This window comes from Mauremys mutica, chromosome 1 (genome assembly GCF_020497125.1).
Source record: "Mauremys mutica isolate MM-2020 ecotype Southern chromosome 1, ASM2049712v1, whole genome shotgun sequence".
NCBI classification, from domain to species: Eukaryota; Metazoa; Chordata; order Testudines; family Geoemydidae; genus Mauremys; species Mauremys mutica.
Window position 1 is genome coordinate 103,188,759 of NC_059072.1, and position 19,245 is coordinate 103,208,003.

At 45.9% G+C, this 19,245-nt stretch overlaps 1 protein-coding gene across 5 annotated transcripts in view; it reads left to right on the plus strand.

Moving 5' to 3' along the window:
• Positions 1-19,245, plus strand: part of HIPK2 (homeodomain interacting protein kinase 2) — a 204,186-nt gene that overhangs the window by 65,692 nt on the left and 119,249 nt on the right. The window lies entirely within an intron of this gene.

Genomic DNA, 19,245 nt, shown 5'->3' on the forward strand with positions numbered 1-19,245 from the left:
ACACATTTTAGTATATAACTTTGTTTTAATGGTAATTTATTTTCAGTGTTTGAAATTTACTCAGTGTGACAGTCTGTAGTCTTATGTTCACCCCCTTTTACAAGACTATGATAAATTTTGTACGGACTATGCCTTGTTAGGTATCATTTGAAAACTCATAATTTGCTGATCATTATTGTCATGATAAAATATTTGTGGCAACATTGTATGTAAAATTATAAAATTCTACTATATAACATTACTGAGATGTTCCAATTTTAGAAAAGCTGGCACAAACCAGTTATTCAAAGACAAAAGGCAAACTGATGCCTCAGCCAGGTGTCGACAAAATCAAATGGACTATCACCCGGTTCAGAGGAAAAGAAACTGCTGGAAGTTCTTGTCCCCACAGACTTTCTCTCTCTTGAACTGTAGGCTGGAGAACTGAGGGGACACAGCAGTTCATCTATCCAGATTCTACCCTGGGTAATGTCAAAGCCATTAAGAAGGATGAATGAGTATTGCCCATATTTCTGGGTGGGGTTGGGACTTGGATCCTGGCTAAGGTTTATTCATCTCCATTCATTGTGCTTTTTACCCTTTAACCACAGGCAGGTGATGTCTTAGGGTGAAATTCAGAATTGTGCAGAGGGCACACACAAGGCATATGCGCCATTTAAGTTGTACTTAAGTCTGTAATATAGGGCTTTCGTAGTACCTAATCCTTGTGCATAGAGAGGAAAGAGGGTTAGGACACTAGCCTTGCACTTGAGAGACCTGGATTCAATTCCTTATTCCAGAACAGACTGCCTGTTTGCCCTTTAGCCTTTTTGTCCCTCAGTTCCCCATCGGTAAAAATGTAGGATAATAGTATTTCCCTACCTGACAAGGGGGTTAGGAGGATAAAGATTGCTAAAGATTGTGAAGTGCTGTGAGATATACTGATGAAAAGTGCTACATAAGAGTTAGGTATTATTTGTGCAGCCCCATTGGGGTGAATTTTATCCTTGGAGTGTGTCTTAACTCAAGGAAGCAAACCTTCCTGTGCAGATATTCTCTCTCAAGAACCTTCCTGTTGTCCCAGCCGCTTAGACCCAGAGCATTCCAAAGCTTTAGAACTGTGGTACCTCTGTTATATACAGAGAGAGAATTAGTTTACAGATGACAGCTTCATTTAGACATTTTCGGGAATTGTCTCTGTTGTCATAAGTCTCTGAAACAGCAGTGAACAGTGGTATGGTGACTTCTTGAAATGATGATGACTTCCGTGAAATGATAACTTGATGACTGATTTGATCAAAATCTGGCATGGCAGCATGCCTGGCTCATGGGTTAGATACAATAGCTGTTTCTTATGTAAAAGCAGATCAGTTGCTCCACTTCTAAAGAGGATGTTCATCTTTTACAACAGGAGGGCTTTTCAACCCCCTTCTCCCCCAAATAACTCAGCTTTCAGACAGTACAGGCAAAACCCAGCAGAGCTGGGAGGTGGGGAAGAGTTAATTTTCCCAGTAACAGGAATTTTGACAGCTGTAGCACTGCAGCAGCTGATTTTTATCTGTTTGTCCTTTCCTCTGAAGGAGGCCAAAAAAAGAGAAGAAAAGCCAGTTTATACCTCAGAAGAGGCTTACTAAATGAAATATTCCACCTGATGACAGTCCCATCTTCCAGGGGAGACATATTTCTGCCATAAATATGCAAAAGCTTTTAGGGTTGCAATTACCTTGCTGGGCTGAAGAAGAAAAAATATAATGCTAATATGGGCATTTTGTTGTTGAGTTATCTGCATGGGCGGCCCAGGTCCTGAGCTGAGAGACAGAAGGGACAGCTGTAATGAAAGGTGAGATAGAAAACAGAAATGAAAGCGAAAAACGGTTAGTTCTCAGTGACAGTCACAACGTGTTTTTGTGACAATCTCTGGGGAAGAAAAAGCTTAATAACATTCTCTTATTATGCTTTGAAATTTTATTCCTGCCCAGACTGAAGCTGCAACTTGTTAGATAATAATTCCTACTCAACTAATTCCTCTCCTGCTTTCCATTCCTGATGTGAGGGGGAAAGGACAGTAGTTCATCAAAAAAAAGTAGTTGAGATGAATTACATCGGCAGGGGGCTTCTGCTGAAGCTAAATTCAAATAGTGGACAAAATTCATATTCTTCTTCCTTATTTTCTTATTGGGTGTGTGTGTGTGTGTGTGGGAATAGCAGAAAATAAAGGCCTGCTCTATTCCAAAGAGATGCATTTTCATGCTGGGGTAAACATCTTGAATAATAAATCCATTTAATTTACGCTCGATTTCCTTGCGAGGGCTATAAAGAAGTGATGGTATGACAAGCCAGGTGCTTGGCTGGCTGGTTCTTGCTCACATGCTCATGGCCTAACTGTTTGCCCTAAGAAAGGAATTCTCCCCCAGGACAGATTGGCAGTGACTCAGGGGTTTTCCACCTTCCTCTGCAGCATGTGGGTGTGGGTCTCTTGCCAAGATTTCTCACTTAATCATTTCCCTGCCATTGTGAGGGCCTTGAGCATTGGTGCATCTTGGTCCCCCCTATTCTCTGCTAGGGTTGCCAGGTGTCCGATTTTCGACTGGAATGCCCAGTTGAAAAGGGACCCCGGCGGCTCTGGTTGGCACTGCTGACTGGGCTGTTAAAAATCTAGTCGGCGGTGCAGCGGGGGCCCGGGGTTAAGGCAGGCTCCCTGACTGCCCTAGCTCTGCACGGTTCCCCAAAGCGGCCACCTGCGAGTGAGAGGGCAGTGCGCGGAGCCTCCCTGGTCGCCCATGCGCCTAGGGGCCGCAGGGACCTGGTGGCCACTTCCTGGGAGCGTGGTAAGCACTCCCAACCTGGAGTCCCCTCCCACACCCAAACTTCCTCCTGGATCACACACCCCCATACACACCCCAAGCTCTTGCCTCAGATCTGAGCCCCCTCCTGCACCCCAAACTCCTCATCCCTGGCCCCACACCAGAGTCCACACCCCTTGCCAGAGCTCTCACCCCCTCCCGCACTCCAACCCCCTGCCCCAGCTTGGAACCCCCTCCTGTGCGATAAACCCCTCCTCCCCGGCCCCACCCCAGAGCCCGCACCTGCAGCCAGAACCCTCATCCCCCTCCCGCACCCCAACCCCCTGCCCCAGCCCAGTAAAAGTGAGGGAGGGAGCCAGCAGGGGGCGGGGCCCCGGAGAAGGGACAAGGCAGGGGTAGGGCAGGACGGGGGAAAGGAGTGTTCGGTTTTGTGCGATTAGAAAGTTGGCAACCCTATTCTCTGCCTGTGGCACATATTAATCTAGTCTTCTGTGGGCTGTGATACTTTGGTCTCATTTTGGTTGTTGGGTTTAGTGAGTGGGTGCTGGCTGGTGTGGTGGCCTGTGATATACCGGAGGTCACACTAGATGATCTGGTGGTGCCTTCTGGCCTTAAACTCTATGACATTAAGAATTGGGAAATATAAGTTGAGTGTCAAGAAAACAAAAAAACCCATTAGACTAAGAATAGTCTTTCCAGGGAAGTGACAGAAGTCCCCTTGCCTGAAACATTTAAAACCAGGCTAGACAAAGCACTAGAGAATAGACTGCAGAGGGCACTCCTGAAGTGGCAGGAGGAAGGACTCAATGACCTAGTAGGTATAATTGAGCCCTAAAGACAGTATAAGCAGTCCAGGGACGAGCACCCCAGTGTGAGAGTGATCATCTGATGGTGTAGAGCTGACACAGGGGTTCTTACATCATTCTCTCTCCCTGTTGCAGGTGTAGCTGTGGAAAAGGGGCGTGGCTGGAGGAGAGTATGTGTGGCCAGGAATCCCCTGGGCTACTCTGATACACAGCTGTTTTTTTGGCCCCCTCAGGCTACTGTAGCACAGCACAGGGGAACTGAACTGTGTAGACCTGCACCAGGATCAGGGGGATGAAAAGACGGGCTTTTTTAAACCAGTTTAGCACATCCCAGAGTCTTGCCCTTACTGGCCTGATCTTCAGCAACAATAGCTCTGACTGAAGTCAGTGGTTGCTGCCTGATGCTCATGACCTTTGAAAATCAGGCCATATGGCTGTAATGTTTCTGATTTGTGTCAAGTATCAGGGAGTAGTCATGTTCGTCTGTATCCACAAAAACAACAAGGAGTCTGGTGATACCTTAAAGACTAACAGATATATTTGGGCATAAGCTTTCATGGGTAAAAAACCTCACTCCAGATATATCTGTTAGTCTTTAAGGTGCCACCGGATGCCTTGTTGTTTCTGATTTGTATGTTACACTGCCTCCTTTGGACCTCATTTTCTCTTCTTTTCTGTGAGGTCTTTTATAGTCACCTGGGGTGGGGGCCTCCAAGTTCCCCCTCATCTCACATTTTAACGACTTTTTCCCTTTTCCACTTCACTGTGGTATAACTGTGATTTTCTTTCCAGCTGAGGGGAGTTCCTTGGGACTCTGTTAGCTAAGGACAGTCACAGCTAGTGTTGCCAAGTGTCTGGTTTTCGAACAAAACGCCTGGTTGAAAAGGAACTCTGGTGGCGCCGGTCAACACAACTGACCGGGCTGCTAACAATCCGGTTGGACGCAGCACCAGCGGGGCAGGCAGGCTCCATGCCCAGCTCTGCGTGGCTCCCAGGAAGCAGCCAGCATGGCCCTCCAGCTCCTAGGTGTAGGGGTTGCCAGGGGGACTCCGCACGCTGCCTCTGTCTGCAGGCGCCTCCCCAAGCGCCAGCTCTGCAGCTCTCATTGGCTGGGAACCATGGCCAATAGGAGCTGCAGGGGTGGTGCCTGCAGGTGGGAGCAGCATGTGGAGCCCCCTGGCCGTCCCTCTGCCTAGGAGCCAGAGGGACATGACACTGCTTACTGGGAGCCACTTGAGGTCAGCACAGCCCGGAGCCCGCACCCCAATCCCCTTCCCATGCCCCAACCCCCTGCCCCAGCTCAGAACCCCCTCCCACACTCAAACTCCCTCCCAGAGCCTGCACCCCACACCTGTTCTGCACCCCAACCTCTTGCCCCAGCTCTAAGCCCCCTCCCGCACCCAAACTCCCTCCTGGAGCCCATACCCCACACACCTTCCTGCACCCCAACCCCCAGCTCAGAGCCCCCTCCCACATTCCGAACTCCTTGGCCCCACCCCCGAGCCCCCTCCTGTACCCCAAACCACTCATCCCTGGCCCCAGACCAGAGTCTGCACCCCCAGCCAGAACTCTCACCCCTCCCATACCCCAATCCTGTGCCCCAGCCCGGTGAAAATGAACATGTGAGCAAGGGTGGGGGAGAGCGAGTGATGGAGGGAGTAGAGATGGAGTGAACGGGGGCAGGGCCTCAGAGAAGGGGTGCGGAGGGGAGGGGCCTCAGGGGAGGGGCAGGGTCAGGGTGTTCAGTTTTCTGCAGTTAGAAAGTTGGCAACCCTAGTCACTGCTCAGGAACATAATTCACTCCCTACTCCCAGAGACTAAGGGCCTGATTCTGTGTTTCTGTGGCACATGCAAGAAAGGGAGGGGTGGGGCAAAGGTAACATTAAACCACCTTTGTGCTCCAGGTATTGTTAGGCTGTCCAAGGCCGGCCTAACCCTTAGCATAAGTTTAAGCCGCCTCAGGGCTGCTCTGGCTTGTTTTCAGTGGCCCCCTATGGTCTGTATGGCATGGCTGCAGTGTAAAATATTGGCCTTGCCTCCTCTCACCCCTGGCACATCCTTACAACACGGGCTGCAGGGGGAATCTTTGTAGGCACAAGCTGCTCAAGGTAATCTGCTGCTCTAGGCAAAACTTCAGTATGCCGCCCTCCTCCTATCCTCTTGTCTGCATGGTGCCGCAGACTGGTCTACGAGGTTGTGAACTGCAAAGTGCTCTAATGTGTAGTGCTCTAACTGCCCCATGCAGACCCTGCTGGCATGAGCTAAAAGGGACCTAGTGAGAGCTAACATCGAGTTTGAAACACGGCTACATCAGCAGGAACTCTTAGTTTGTGCCAGCAGGGGCTGTTACACTCAGCACAATAATTCATAGGGCCCCCTTAATTCACACCCCTATAGACTGGTCTGCAGTGCTGTGTAGACAAGCCCCAAAAGCTGCCTCTCCCAGAAATCTGCCGTCCTAGGCAGCTGCCTAGTTTGTCTATAGCTAGAGCACCTGCTACGTGTGGGGCTGTTGTGGCACCCCTCAGTGATTTCTCTCCTTTTCTGTCATCCCAGTGGTATTAAGGTGCCAGAGTGCAGCCTCTAGGAATGCAGCGCTCTCTAGCCCTTGCTGTCCCAAATCCGTGTTTCGGTCGCCTGACAGTGCCAGTGTAAAAGTGTGAATGCTGAGAAGTCATCTTGCCTATGTATTGACTCACATCTAAGCAACGGGAAAGCCCCAGTGCCACTGATACCGCTGAGTTTGCTCCAAGTGAAGACTCTAGCAGAATGACCTTTACTGGGAACAAACTCAGATCTTGAATGAAAAGTGAGGGCTCCTGGCTTGGTTGCTCTTTCAAATCTTAAGGGTTGGGTTTAAATATTTGGTTGTGGCTGCTTCTGAAAGAAAGAAAGAAAGAAAGAATTCACAGGCAAGATGTCCCCTGTCTTTCCCACCCCCAGCCTGTGTGCGGGAAGCTGTATCCAAGCTGCTAACACTACCAGTTCATCATTATAAGCCCAGACACCTGATGGTTTCATCGCCAAGGAGCAATTACACTCGCATACTTTTTTTTTCTAAATCAATGATCAGCCATTCAGGGACAATCCCACTTAGTTCTAATTTAGTTGTAAGCCTTTTACATTAGCCTTTTCACCCCAGGCAGAGATTTTGTCAGTGTTGTGGTCAGAGATGTCGGTGAAAAGGGGAGTGCGATGTGGTGAGGAGAAGCCTTTTTTCTCCCCCACGTCTTCACTGCGATATAAATCATGCCAGTTTCAATCAGACCAATGTGCATCCTATATCACTCCTACCCTGCCTGATGCCTAAATGGTAGATAAAATGATACCCGTGGATGTGGCTGGGTGCTGTTTTAACTTTCTAATAGAAATGGTTCCTAACTTGCATCCCAATAACCAGGGACTCTGTTCTTGCCAAGTATCACAAGCTAAGGAGGTTTGGGTCTGACGAATGAACCTTCAAAGAGAAGGTTAAGTGGTGACTTGATCATAGTCTATAAGTACCTGCACTGGGAACAAAAATATGACCAGAGAAAGCTCAGTAGTCTAGCCGACAAAGGTATAGCAAGACCCAGTGGCTGAATTTTTGTGGCCGTGGTTCAGTAGTGACACTGCTCCATCTGAGTCAGCACTGACTCACTGGTGTTAGGGGTCATTGTACTCTTACAAGTGCAGTCTTTCGGATTACACATAAAACTGAGGTCTTGATTCCAGGCAGTCATTAAATGTCCCATATCACTTTTCTTATGAATAGGGATGTTCACTCCAGTCAAATTCCAGCTTGGGGAATTACATTCTGTATGCCTAAATTCCCCTGCAGTTTCAACTGGATATGTTCTTCTCCATTTCCTGTCTGCCAAATGGTATTGCTGTGCCTTGCTAAAACAGCTGCTATGTTTCACTGCAGAGGTTGCTATATTTCACTTGTGGGGAAATAATCACTTTGTGAAGTATATATATATATATAACGCGTAACATGCTTTGCAATCGTTTAGGAGGCAGAATACTACAAATGTAAGATTATGATTATCACCTCTGCCCTATAAACAAACAAAAATAATTGGAATGCTTTGTTTTAAAAGCATTTGGAATGTAGTATAAGTGGCCAGGGCTTTGGATACTTATGTTGGAGGTAAGTGGGAAATACTGAAATATCCAGGCTGTTGAGAATAATATTTGTGAGCAGCTTGGAAAGATGGTTTCATTGTTGCCACTATTTCAGATGCTGTAGGGAAATGTATAGATATTGTGTGCAAAGCTTTCCTGCCGTGTCTGGAAATACTAGCAATATGATACTACACACTTATTGGCTGACAAATTTCTAGCCTATTTTAGTGGGTAAATGGCTTTCTGGCTATTTTACAAGTTTCTTTTGCCTGAATTTGTTAGATTAGCCAGGTAAACGTTGGTATTTGTGATGGTGAGAACTGGACATAGTATTTCCTGACCCTTAGCTCTGTCAAAGCCCCTTATTCCTATCCTGCCACACCTTGTGCTCCTCTAATCTCCTCAAACGGCAAAGCTAATGCACTTAACTTGCAAAACCTTCTGCAATTCTGGGCTTCGACACTTCTCTCCAAAAATACCTCAAATTTAGATCTGATGCACCTTCTGTTTTTCCAGCAGTGGGATCCAAGAGCTCTCTCCCAGTACGCTTCAGTCCTTCTCTGCTTTGCCTGTCCTGTGTGTCTCTGAGGTCCAGACTGTCAATTGTGCAAGACTACCTGATGGTTTTGAGAGGATGTTCCCTCTCTCGACTAGAATGAAACCACCAAGCTCATCACTGGTAATCTAAGGTCACAAAGCTTCCCTGAACTGAATGCAAAGTGTACAAACTCACTACCTACAGGGCAATTCCTGCTCCTCCACTAGCTGCCCCTCTCTCTGCTGCATCACTGAATTTTCTTTGTGAGCCTTTATTTTCAGGTCCTCACTTTAAAAAGTGTGAAGCCTGAAGATCCATTTATCCAGCTCTGAAGGGATTAGGAAGGCCATGTGTTCTGCACCTGTTGGCTAGCTCCATTGGCTCATTTCAGAGCCGGCCAGCCTGCTTTCCTGCTTTTCAGAGCTGGACAGCCTGGACTTTTTAATTTTTGTTGAACTTGTGAGTATGAAGTGAAGGTCAGTCTAAGTTCTTCCACGAAAAGCATTTCCATAATCCCCTTTATCAGCATCTTATTGCAAGCTGATGGGCACATTAGTGTGCAGATGTGCTCCTAGATACAGGACTGTAAACATCTTCCTTTCCCATCTGTATTGACATGAATGGTTCCCTCATCTTTCCATACTGGTCTCTCACACTCCCTTGTCTCCATCCCAGTGGGTTGGCTGTGATATAAAGGTACTTTGGACTATAGTCTGTAGCAGAGACGATACAGACCAATACTGGATTTTATAAGGGGCAGTGCAAGACTGGAGTTCCTATTCGCAGTTGGTAAAGTCTGGTCTATTTAATTTCTCCTCCCATTTCAGAGATACAAAAATTTCAGGTTTCATGCAGTGACTTTTGGGTGCCACGGTGTTGCAGAATGGCAAGTACATTTTAGAAGGCTTGTGGGGTGGAGAGAAAACAAATATCCCATTTAAAACAATTCTGCATCTATACCAGATACGTACCAAGGAGGCTGGAGTTTGGATTTGCTTTTGCAGAACAAAGCTAAGTTGAGGAAGTTTTGCAAAACCAATACCAGGGTTAGCCGAATCTTGGTTCCATTTTATCTAAACCACCAAAGTTGGGAGGGAAATTGAGGTTCCAGCTTGAAAGCTTTTGGCTTTCTCACAGCTCTTGATGGCCAAGCCAGTATGGCTTTGGTTTTGCAAAACCAAAGCAGGAGTGGTTCTCAACCAGGTTCCATTTTATCTAAATGACCACAGAATGGGGATGAAAAGCCAGTGGTGCTCCCACCCTGCTCTGAACAGAGGTTATGCACTCTGTATATTCTAAATTTACCCTCTTCTTGGGATTTGGCTTTATTGAGAATAACAAAACTTAGACCTCACCCTAAGCTTTCTCTTCAAGCCTGGCTGTCCCTAGGGTTTTCCCTGCAAAACCTCCTCCGTTACACTCCTAGTTCCCTCCACTGAGAGAGAGAGACATTCCGCTCCTCTTTTGTCCTGTTGGAGTTAACAAGCAACCCCTTTCTCTATCACTGAGCAGTATTTACACTGCATCTCTCAGCCTGGGGCAGGCACCTGACATCAGAATAACTCAAAAAAAGGAGCCTGGTATCCATCCCTATGTATACTATTAAAGGCTGCCCTTCTGTTCCAGGGAGGCTCAAGAAAGGATTGTTTATGTATTTATTAATTAAATGTATAAAATATGTCCAGTTATGCATATCACAAGATACACAATAATAATAATAATAATAATAAAACACATTATTTGTGTAGAAGAAAATAGAGGGACACTTCCCAGAACACTGCTGATCCGAACAGAGACACTTCTCATCCAAACATCCCCAACCCAAGCCCCTAAAGCCTGAGGAAAGAGAGCGGTCTTGTGCTTTGCTCTAAAGGTTAATCCATGCTTCTGCCTGAGCCGAAGAAGAAATGAATTCCAGAACTAAGGGCCCTCTACTTAGAATGCTGTATCTAATGGTCCCTAAGGCAATGGATACACAGAGGTCTTCCAAGGGATACATCAACTCATCTAGATATTTGCCTTGTTTTACAATAGACGACATAAAAAGCACTAGCGAAGTCAGTACAAACTAAAATGTCATACAATGACTTGTTTATACTGCTTTGTATACTATACACTGGAATGGAAGGACAATATTTATATTACAATTGATGTATATTCTAATGATATGGTCAAAATGAGAAAGTAAGTGCTTTTTCAGTAATAGTCTGCTGTGACACTTCCGTATTGTTATGTCTGATTTTGTAAGCAGGTAGTTTTTAAGTGAAGTGAAACATGGGGGTAGGCAAGACAAATCAGACTCCTGCAAGGGTACAGTAGTCTGGAAAGCTTGAGAGCCACTGCTCTAGGTGACTAAATCTAGGGCCTCTGAGATAAAACACCGCAGCCCATCTCAGCTTCCTGGCAGCTCATGGAGAGAGAGCCAGGTCCCAGACCAGTTGCTCTGTAGAGTTTGCGCTATAGAGCAAAGTCAAAAGCTTGAATTGTACCAAGAAGCAAACAAGAAGAGAGCATAGTGGTTAGAAGACAGGTCTAATATGTTCCCAATGGCTAACACGGCTGTTCAGGTGAGCAGGCTCATTCGACAGTGGCTGTAGATTCCGAACATTGCAATAATCCAAGGAGACACAAAGGCATGGTTCCCAGATCCGAGAGGAAAGGTTGCAGACATCCCATGGCACACACAGGTGAAAAAAGATTTTTGCCCCCAAAGTCACCATTAAATGGAGGAGCAACCAGAGACCCAAAAACACTGTACAGTCTGGGCTTTAGCCCATCTGTTATCTATATCCTGTATTTTCTGTATTTCTTTCCCATTGTGCTTCGCTGCTAGGGTTATTTGCATTAAAAAGGATGTTTGTTTCTGAACAGTTCATAATTTCCAGCTGCTTATCTCCCTGACCTGAAGTCACAATCCCTGCAAGTTAGGGGCATCACAATTGGCTAATGTGGAAATGGACAGAATTTCCAGAATGACAGAGGTGGATTAAGACTTCAGGTGTGGAACTAAGCAGCAGGAGCAGAGGAATTTCTAAGCAAAGATCCTGTTTTTATGAAAATGGCCATTTTACAAAAGAACAAGAGAAATGCAGGAAATAAGAGAAATGCAGATTTGTTTCTACAAAAAAAAGAATGGTTTCCCAAAGCATCAGCAGCTCTTCAAGTGTGTCAGTGATTCGCCATCATAGCAGGTGTAAAACTTTAAAACAGGCAGTGCCTTCTGAAATATACCTTGCCACAGCTTTCAGATGTATCTGTGTATGTCTCCTTTAAATGGTCAGATGTTTTTGTGGTTCAGGCAGTGGACTGGTACTGAGAGTTCAATTCCCAGCTCTGACACAGACTGCCTGTGGGACCTTGGGCAAGTCACTTCATCTTTCTATCCGCAATTGTAAAATGTTGGATAATAACATTTCTATTCTCCCACCCTTTGTCTGTCGTGTCTACATAGATTTTAAACTCCCTGGGCAGGAACTTTCTCTTTCCGTGTGTTTGTACAGTGCCTAGCACAATGGGGCCCCAATCCTGGGCAGGACACTACCATTATACAAATAAATGTAGGGATTATTGGGTGATAAAGGGAGATTCTGTGCCTGGATCGGGGTGACTAATGCAGCAGCCTCTGGTAATGGTATCATTTCAGTGCAGAGGTACTTATCCTGGCAAAGCTACAGGGCCACCTTTGTATTCAGTGGAGTTGCAGAGCCCCAGAATAATTACAGAGTAACATCTTGCCATTATATTATTACATCTGCATCACTGTGATACGGCGCCATATTCTGAGCCAGTGCCAGGAGACATACACAGATACATTTGAAAGCTGGCAAGGTATATTTCACACACATTGCAATGTAACATCAGGACATAGCATCACAATTGTTTTGTGCATTGGCCTGAGGCAGGGTGAGGATCCACCCTTGTGAATGCCATCTTTGCCAACCGCCAGACCTGGGCAAACACTGTAACCAAAAAACCCCATGCATCCTAGTTTTGAAACAAAGATGTTTCGGCAGTGTCTGCACACCTCTGGTATCCACTTTCCACCGATATCCTAGCAAATGAGTTTCCTGGCAGGAATGATTACAGATTTTAAGGGCTGTTGAGGAGGAACCACAGAAAGCCAGTGTTGACTATGTAGACAATTTTGCATTGGAAACTTGATTGTAAATTACACTTACCCAGTCGGGGAATAGAACTGTACTGTAGGGTGTCACATCGAATCTAAGCAAGAGCTGACATTTCAAAGCAAGTATTATTTGCCAAACCTCATTGGTGAATAATGTCAAACACCACATAATTTGAGGAAAATTGTGATCTGATCAGAACACTTGTGAAAAGAAAAGAAGACAACAGTCAAATAAGCTTTGTTAGCGGTTTGCACAGCTCCATTTACAGTAACCCAGGAGCCAGAGCACTAAGTGAATTACTCAGTGAATCATTCAGCCAGTGTTGCATCGTAGTGTAATACCTAGCATCCCTGCTTTTGCTGGCAAACTAGTTTTGGTAAAGCTGTGAGGAATGATCAGGATTTCAAGGTTACATTCCCCATACATTAGACTGAGTCATATTCTTTTCTGATATTCTGTCTCTGATATTACCACAAGAACGAGCAAGTCACGGGATTTCCTGCCTTTTGTTTTGTTCTTTCACGCTCTATAAGCACAACAAGACTCTTCCTGGGTTGCAGCCTGATAAGGTGATATAAAATTCAAGGTCACTGTGCTATTTACTGTACCAGGGCAGGCCCTGAAATGGCTATAAAGAGTTTGTTTTATTTAGCAGCAGAAATCTAAATCATCCTGTTTCAGTCCTTGGCTGGGGTACTTCAGGGTATGTCTACACTACGTTGTAAACAGACTCGGACTTGTGGAGTTGGTGTTTCCAAACCCATGCTCAAGCATTCATATTGCATTGTAAACCTGGGCTTACAGTTGCTAGACCAGGTCTCACAGCTGTGCTAACGCGTCCATACTGCACTACTTAGGCCTTCTGACTTGGATCTGCGGCTTGAACTGCATCCCCATTGCAAAATGACAGGGCTTGGATCTGAGTCAATGCAGGACCTAGGCTCTGACCCATGCCCCTAGAAAGGTCCTAGGACCCAGGTTCTGAGTTCTTGCTGATCCAAGTCAGACTGATTTGTATATGGACAGAAGGGAGGCGTGGGCTCAGACCTGAGTCAGAGCTTGGCTTAGTATGCAGTGTAGACATACCCTTATATTAGGATTGCCAACTTCCTGATTGCAGAAAACTGAACACCCTTGCCCCACCCCCCTACCACGTGGCTCTGCCCTGCTCCACCCCTTCTGTGAGGCCCCACCCCCGTCACTCCAGGATCCCTCCCTCCATCGCTCACTGTCCCCCACTCTTGCTCATTCGCTGATTTTCATTGGGCTGGCACAGGGGGTTGGGGTGTGGGAAGGGGTACAGGCTCTGGGCTGGGGTTGCAGACTTCGAAATGGGGCCAGAAATGTGGGGTTCAGAGTGTGGGAGTGGGGCTCTGGCTGGGGCAAGGTATTGGGGTTTGGGAGGAGGTGCAGGCTGAAGGCTCCGGGAGGGAGTTTGGTGTGGGAGGGGGCTCAGGGTGTTGGGATGCAGGAGGGGGCGGCTCCTGGAAGCAGCCAGCATGTCCCTCCAGCTCCTAGGCAGAGGCACAGACAGGCGGCTCTGTGTGCTGCCCCCTTCCACAGGCACTGCCCCTGCAGCTTCCATTGGCTGTGGTTCCCAGCCAATAAAGGTAATAATTGGAGATATACCAATCTCCTAGAACTGGAAGGGACCTCGAAAGGTCATCGAGTCCAGCCCCCTGCCTTCACTAGCAGGACCAATTTTTGCCCCAGATCCCTAAGTGGCCTCCTCAAGGATTGAACTCACAACCCTGGGTTTAGCAGGCCAATGCTTAAACCAGGATAGAGGCAGCGTATGGAGCCACCGTTGCTGCTACTGTGCCTAGGAGCTGGAGGGACATGCTAGCTACTTCCAGGAGCCACGGCTACTTCCAGGAGCTGAGCAGGGAGCCTGTCAGCCCCATGCCAACCAGATTTTTAATGACCTGGAGCTGCCAGGGTCCCTTTTCGACTGGGCATTCCGTTCGAAAACTGGACACCTGGCAACACTACCTTAGATTGCTGGGCCCTACTGGTGAGAGGTGTACCGCATGGTAGTAAATATACCTATAACCCTCTGGTGGATTGGGAAGGAACACATTAAAATACACTGTGAGGTACTTTCCTATTCATTGTCATTTCCAAGTCACAGCACAATTAGCAGGGCCTAAACAGGAGCTGAGGTAGGAGTTAGCTCTAAACTGACGTGAGAGAACTTGAGTTTGTTTTTCTCTCTTGGTCCCTCAGGCCCAGACCCTGAAAAGTATTTAGGTGCCTAACTCTCATTGAAATCAGTGGGAATTAGAGACCTAAATACCTTTCCATGGCTGGAAGCAGTGCAGTTTTCCATCTCCTCCCTGTCAGGTCACTCCTTAAGCATGAAAAAAGGGGAGAAGGAAGAAAGGACTCATTTTCTCAGGCATTGTAACAGAGCGGTGGCAGCTGTTCTTTAGGAACAGCAGAGCATGGCAACCCACAAGCACTGCTCCAGCAAGAGGTGGCTGATGAAGGAGAAAGTGCCAAAATAAGATGTCATTTTGTGTGTCATTTGCCACTTATTTCAACACTTGTGCCAGGTCACTGCGCTCGCTAGCAAATGGCCACCGAGAACCACAATGAGCTGACGAACCATTGGCACTAGATCAGCACCCGAAGTGTGAAAATTAGATTAGTTACTAGGGAGATTTGTCATCCATGCCTATTGAATAAAAAGGCAGCACTAAGGACACCATTTACATAGGACTTCAATGGATGTTTTGCCCAAACTGGGATTTGGTACCAAAAGTTTAAATATATCAGCCTGTACCTTAAGTGCCCCCTCTCCCCGAAACATTGCTCTCAGTAATCAAGAGCTGCATGTGTTATACAGAGGCAGGTGTATTAGACAATTCAGTTCTTTGACGAAGTCCATGTGAACTACTCCCCAGCACAGTGCATTTGGGAAACTAAATTACACTAGCCTTATAATATATGGAGATATACCTATCTCATAGAGCTGGAAGGGACCCTGAAAGGTCATCAAGTCCAGCCCCCTGCCTTCACTAGCAGGACCAAGTACTGATTTTGCCCCAGATGGCCCCCTCAGGAATTGAGCTCACAACCCTCCGTTTAGCAGGCTAATACTCAACCCACTGAACTATCCCTAGAGCATGGTGGAGTTAGGGATAGTATCTCCCACCCTATTGCTTAATAGGGGTGCTGCTAGGTAAGTGATTGGAGATAGTTTATAAAAGGATGCATCAGAACAAGTAGAGGTAAATTACCTGAAGAGACCTTGGTCAATATATATATATATATATATATATAAAAAGAGGGTTAGAGAATCACACCCTTCAGACTCCATCCAGACTCTGACTCTAGTGCCTAAAGTTTCTGCCTCGGTGCCTGCAAACTATTGCTGCACCTGTGATGCTTTAAATTAGTCCCAGCTGGAGGTAAAGGCAGCTGATTGTCAGGAAGTACCTAACAGCTGCAGTATCTTTCTCCAGACCAAACTGGAGGAAAAGAACATTCTCTATCAGGTGAGAGTTTCTACCTTGGTTGGGTAATACTTGTCTCTCTGCCTCACTTTTAGCTGAGCTGTAGCTACTTAGTTAATTGTTTAAATAGGGAAATAAAGACAAAAAGTTTGCTGTGCCCTTTGGGGAAGGGTTGTGAACAGTGAACTCTGTGGTGCTGTAAAAGGAAAAGGACACACAGGTACCCTATGACAAACATTCAGTGCAAAGAGGGAATTAGAAATCAAAGAGGAATGTTTCTAGGGTCCTGGAGGGGGGAGACACTTGGCAAGCAAGTTTCCCCCTAGTGTGTGAGTTCCTGAGAGAGCCTATCTTCCCTGGGTAAAAAAAGGTGTGGGGAGGAATGTAAGGCCAGATTTTACCACTCTTATTCACTGTGAGTGGTTCCTCACTCTGTGAATCATTTCATTGATTTCAGCGGACTTGCTTGTGGATTTGCCCTGACTCCTGAGTAAAGGACAGTGTGTAGTTGTGCTGCCCCAGGAGCAGATCAGGAACAACTTGAGATGGGAGCTAGGCAAAATATTTTTAAGTAAATGGTAAATTTGCTTTAAAAAAAAGCAATTTGTGGGGCACTGAAACTATTCATGAATTTGGGATGAATTTGGCTAATAGTTTTGCTGCTCCCCACACTCCCCCCCACCAAAATTTGAAAGCACTGAAATGTTTTGTTTAAACATTTTCAACACAAACTTTCAATATTTCATTTTGAATCAATATTTGAAGCATTTTGTTTGGCCCGCATAACATTTTTTTTTCATCTTGGTGAAGCCCCCCTGTAAAAAATCAGTTTGTGTTTGAAACTGACAATTATTTTTTCAGATTTTTTTTTTTATTTAGACATCAAAATGAAAAATCAGCTATTCACTCGGCTCTACTTGGGACTCTGTCACAAATTGGTCCTTGGTCCAGTGACTCTAGGGCAGAAGTAATCTGCATCAGACCCTTACTTGGCACAGCTTTCTGACCCCTTCATGCCAGCTTGGCTATCCTGGCTGGTGTGTTGAGGGTTGAAGTCAACGTTCTGCCACTTCCCATCCCTGTGTGCCCTCCCACCCTCCATCAATTTCCAGGGGAGGGGAAGTAAAAGCTTTCTATGCATTGCTCAGTCCCATAAAACCCTTTACACACCTCAGAGCTGTCTCTCAAAGCAATTTTGTGAGGAGGATAGGTGAGGTCTTGATCTGAATATTTACCATAATCTTACTGAAGCAAACCTGAACCAAAAATTGTATAGTTCACAGTGTCGGGTTAGTTCTTTCTCATTATTCTTCCTTTTTGCATATCTCTGCAGTTCCTAGTTCTGAGTGGAAGCAGAAGTTCCAAAGTACAAGAGAGAATTTTTTGTGCTGCTTCAAGCCTGGAGATCAGAGTTCTCAACAGGTTCAGATGAATTTCATAGGCATATCCAAAATTTGGAGTGCTCATCAGAACCCAAACTCAGGCAGTTGGTTCACAAGGCAGTTTTTACCCTGGCTAAGTATTTAGAAAATAGAGGGAACTGTGTATGTTCCTGTAATGGATTGTAATGACAGTGCAGGTTTTGAGAACAAAAATCAGTAATGTTCCAGCTAAGTCTGATGGTGGTATTGTAATGAGCTGGCTGCTTGCATTTTAACTCTTAATAATTATGCTCAGTCCATTGACAGGTTTTCTTTTGATATACAAGTTGTGCTTCTGTTAATAACATTTCCACTTCTCTCTCATACACATGATTTTTTTAAACTTGAGAAACTGTGACAGACTAGGATTGCCAAGTTTGTAATTCTTTAAAAACTGGACACTCCACCATGAATGCCAGAACCTCCCCTTCCCTGCTCCTTCCCCCCGAGGACCCGGTCCTGGTTTGCCCCTTCCCTGCTGAGGCCCTGCGTGGGTCAGGAGGGACTCGCCTGCAGAGCTGGGGCTGGGAGCTGCAGCCACCTGATGCAGGTAGGAGGTGGCCCTGGATGAGTAGGGGCTCATGCCTTGTAATGACTCAGTGCCTCCCTGCCTTCCCCACCCACAGTAACTGGACTTTGGGTATCCGGTCACTAGATCTGACCAGACACCATGAGGTCCCCTTTTCGACTGGACTTTCTGGTTGAAAACCAGACACCTGGCAACCCTATGACAGACAAGTGAGGGTGGCCTCTCTTCATTTAGAGGAGAGAAATCAAGGGACTGTCACAGCTATTTATAAACTGTTGCTCCATAAGGAAAAATTACATCTCTGTGTCTCTTCATCTTGACACAACAATAAACAACATGAAGAAAACACATGTATAGTTGGGTTCTAAATAACTGTGTTTATTAAATATACTATATACAAACATGGCAGGTCTAGCTGCGCACATATTCTGCTCTGACTGGTTTCTAGCATCTTGTAAATACAGAACACAGTGAGTACCATCAGAGTGCTCACAAACTATTTAAAGGGAGTTTACCCTGTTCCTATTTGCTACAGTCTTAGGTCTGGTCTACACTGGGCGGAATCGATCTAAGTTACGCAACTTCAGTTATGTGAATAACGTAACTGAAGTCGACATACTTACCGCGGTGTCTTCATTATGGTGAGTCGACTGCTGCCGCTCCCCCCTCAACTCTGCCAGCGCCTGTTGCCGAGCTGGAGTACAGGAGTCGACGGGAGAGCGCTCGGGTCAACTAGACATGATAAATCGATCCCCACTGGCTTGATCACTGCTCGCGGAAGGCATACCCTTAGAGAAAGTTTATCTGAGTTGAGGCTCTGTGTCTGGGGGGTGAATAGGACTGGTGTGGAGTTGTGTGAATGTATCTGGGGGTGATTATGTATGTGATTGTGAGGATTGGTGTGTACTTCTCAGTGTGAAAACTGTTACGGATGGTCTTTTAATCATGTTTAACAGGGTAAGCATTCAAATTTAAACTGGTTGCTGCTATTTACAACACTGAAAGCTATGGACACAGAGGAAACTTCTGGTGGAAAAGGGGAGTATTTGGTCTCTTAGACACAATAAATTAAACTTCTTAAGAACAGTATTTTGACTGCCACTGGGGGACTAAAAAACATGGAATCCTCAGTCAAGAGGAAAATGGAGTGTTTCATTTTGAGTGTCACAAATGCTATTAAGAAAGACAGGTGAAATCTAAAAGGTAAACAGATACAGCAGAGATTGGCTGATTTTTCCAAGCTACTACACTAAGATGTGGATGATGAAATATTACAAGTTGATTTCAGCAGGCAAGAGGCTGGGGGGCGAACTCCTCTATTAAAAATAAAAATATTACCCATGAGATATAGTCCCCCAAGTTGCCAAAGTATAGCAGTTGTTAGTATTGTACATCAGTGGGCCGGATTCATGGGATTGCCTGGGTACAAACAAACGCAGAATCTGGCCATACAGCAGTTTTATAAAGGTCTCCTGG